Below are 2671 nucleotides of genomic sequence, written 5' to 3' on the forward strand. Positions count from 1 at the left end.
TACCTATAAATATACTCAGTTTACATTCTACCTTAAATACGTCACTTCGCTCTCTTTAGACCAAGAGGAGACCTGTGAACTGCCGTTCACTGAGAGTTTGTATACTCTCGGAAGCTAATTTCCTCTAGCGCAAGGTGCTGTGTGACCCCGTCACACTTGGTAGCACTCGTAGTCAGTCCACGCCACCGCGGGTAGACTACATGAACCTCTCCGAAGTTCGTTGCCATGGATAGGAACGACTTCTCCCATATGAACGACTCTCAGTTCGAGTCGGTTCGGAAGATGGCAGGCATCTTCGGGATGGAGGCCCTGCAGAGCCTGGTGGTGTCAACACCAGCCGAGTAACTCGAGCGCGTCAATGCGTTTGACGCGTACGAGCAGGGGCTCATCGCGCATGTGCGGAAGAACCTGCAGGCTCCGGCGGCGGAAGCAAATCCGTCTCACCCGACGCCAATACGGCTGAAGGTTAAGCCGTATGAAGGGAAGGAAGGCGAGAGCCTTCACTTCTGGGCCCGAGAAGTAGAGCTCGCGATGGACGCGGCTCTGATCTCGACCGAGCAACTTCGTGTTGCTTTTGCACTCTCCAACCTTAGCGGCCGTGCTAAGCGTTGGGTGTACACACGGGAGGCAACATCCCCTGGATGTTTCACATCCTAGGCTCAGCTGTGTGAACAGCTCCGAGCCGCGTTCCTCCTGGCGAACTACGAGCACCGCCAACGTTCGCGCTTCCTCTCGTGCAAACAAGGGAGGTGTGAACTGCACGAGTACGTGCAAGAGATACGGGAGCTTACGGCGTCCCTAGTGGGAAACCCACTCAACGAACACATCAAGATGACTGTGTTCATGGACGGCCTTCGCGTTGGCCCCGCACACACTCAGCTTTTCCGGGTGCAGTTAAACACCCTTGAAGAGGCGATTCAAGTGGCTCTTCAGGAATAGTACAGCCATCGCCAGGCGCGTACGCCGGCCTCAGCGTGGCCTGGGAGTTCCATCTCGACTCCCGGTCGAACGAGACCCAACGGACCAGTTCCCATGGAACTCGGGTCCGCCGAACAGCGTGACATCCGCTGCTTCGGCTGCAGGAAGATGGGCCACTTCAAGCGCGACTGTCCCGCGGAAAGACTCCGCAGACGGTCTTTCCCCAAATCCGTCATCCAGGGTCGCTGGCAGAAGCCAGGATCCCGGGGACAGGGGAAGGACGGAAACCAGTAGGGGCGGGGCGCCCTACTGGGGAAGAACTAAGTCTTCGTGATGGGTGCGCGGGGACTTAGCCCCTGATAGCCATTGCACTCTCGAATCGGCGAAGGGCAGCGGCGGGTGGCTCGTGTAGTACACGGATGTGTACGGGGATACGATCACCCCTTTAGAATCTTGATCGATTTTGGGGCGTCGAAGAATTTTTCACACCGCCAGACGGTTGCTCGTAGTAGCAACAAATTGTTTGATGCTTTGAGAGAAAGCAAGGGCAACGGGACGGTGTCAGCGCGACTGGACGACGGGAAGGCAATCACTGTCCCCAACGTTCAAGTGGATCTGGCCGTTACGTTTGAAGACTTTGCCAGCCTCGAACAGCTCACTGTTCTCGATATGGATCCATATTATATGATCCTGGTGTGGTGTAGCGGGATCAGCAAAATTTGCGAGATTGCTGGATCCAACTTATCAACTGCGCCCAGACACCGACTAACGGAGGGGGTCTCCCGATGATCCGTGTTCTGCTGAACTTTCCTCACCTTGTGTACCCGTCGGTAGGGCGGGGATCTTGCTCTCTCGGTAACTTCCGAAGAGTTCAAGTGGTGAAGCTTGAGTGTCTTGGCGAGACGTGGGGATGGGGTGGAGCAGCAGTGGTAAACGCTTCACTCTGCGTCCGTGGTTGGTTCTGGATCCTAAGCGAATACTCGAGCTTAAGTGAATCCAGGGCCTAGATCGTCGATCTGGCCGTAGTGTTGCATTGCGGGTGTGTTCCCTTGCCTTTGTTTTTCTTTTCGTCGTACTTGCCGCCTCCTGTGACGGGATTTGAGAGTTGAGAGCCTCTAGGGTGTAGCCGGCCAAGTAGTAAATCCGGTAAACCTGTCGGATCTGCACGTGTATAGGAAAAGCTCACTAGGTTGTAGGATCTGGCCAATATATTATCCAGTTATCACTACCAACACTACATTCGCAATTCCCAACCTTCTCCGAGCTCGTACGGCCAATGTAGTTCCGATTCTTGAGGGCAGGAAGGCACTTGTGTGATACTGTGCAAATTGAGGTCTGTATTGATAATTAAGCCTATACCTGCCTGGATTTCTACCTTCTATGTCTTTTACCTGCTAAATCCCCTACCAGGCTCGACTGCATGTCCTTTTTCTCCTTGACCCATCATCCCAGCTGTATTATCATCAAGATCCACCGGATCCATGGCGTAATCGTTATGGTCACCGTATTATGGGTACACTCATCCGGATTCAGGTCGCTCAGATCCACCTCGCGGTAAGTGTACACTCGTCATGGATAGGAGCTCTCCAATCATCCAACATCGTCCTGCGGCCGTCTGTGATCTCCATTGTCCCACGAAAGTTCGAGATCCACTACCTCCATTATCCCTGAATACCGGATCCAGGTCGTCCTATGCGGGATCCTCCCTCCTTGGATCCGGACTCGGAAGTATGGGATCTGGGACATATCGCGA

This window comes from Phytophthora infestans, genomic scaffold (assembly GCF_000142945.1).
Source record: "Phytophthora infestans T30-4 supercont1.190 genomic scaffold, whole genome shotgun sequence".
Lineage (NCBI taxonomy): Eukaryota > Oomycota > Peronosporomycetes > Peronosporales > Peronosporaceae > Phytophthora > Phytophthora infestans.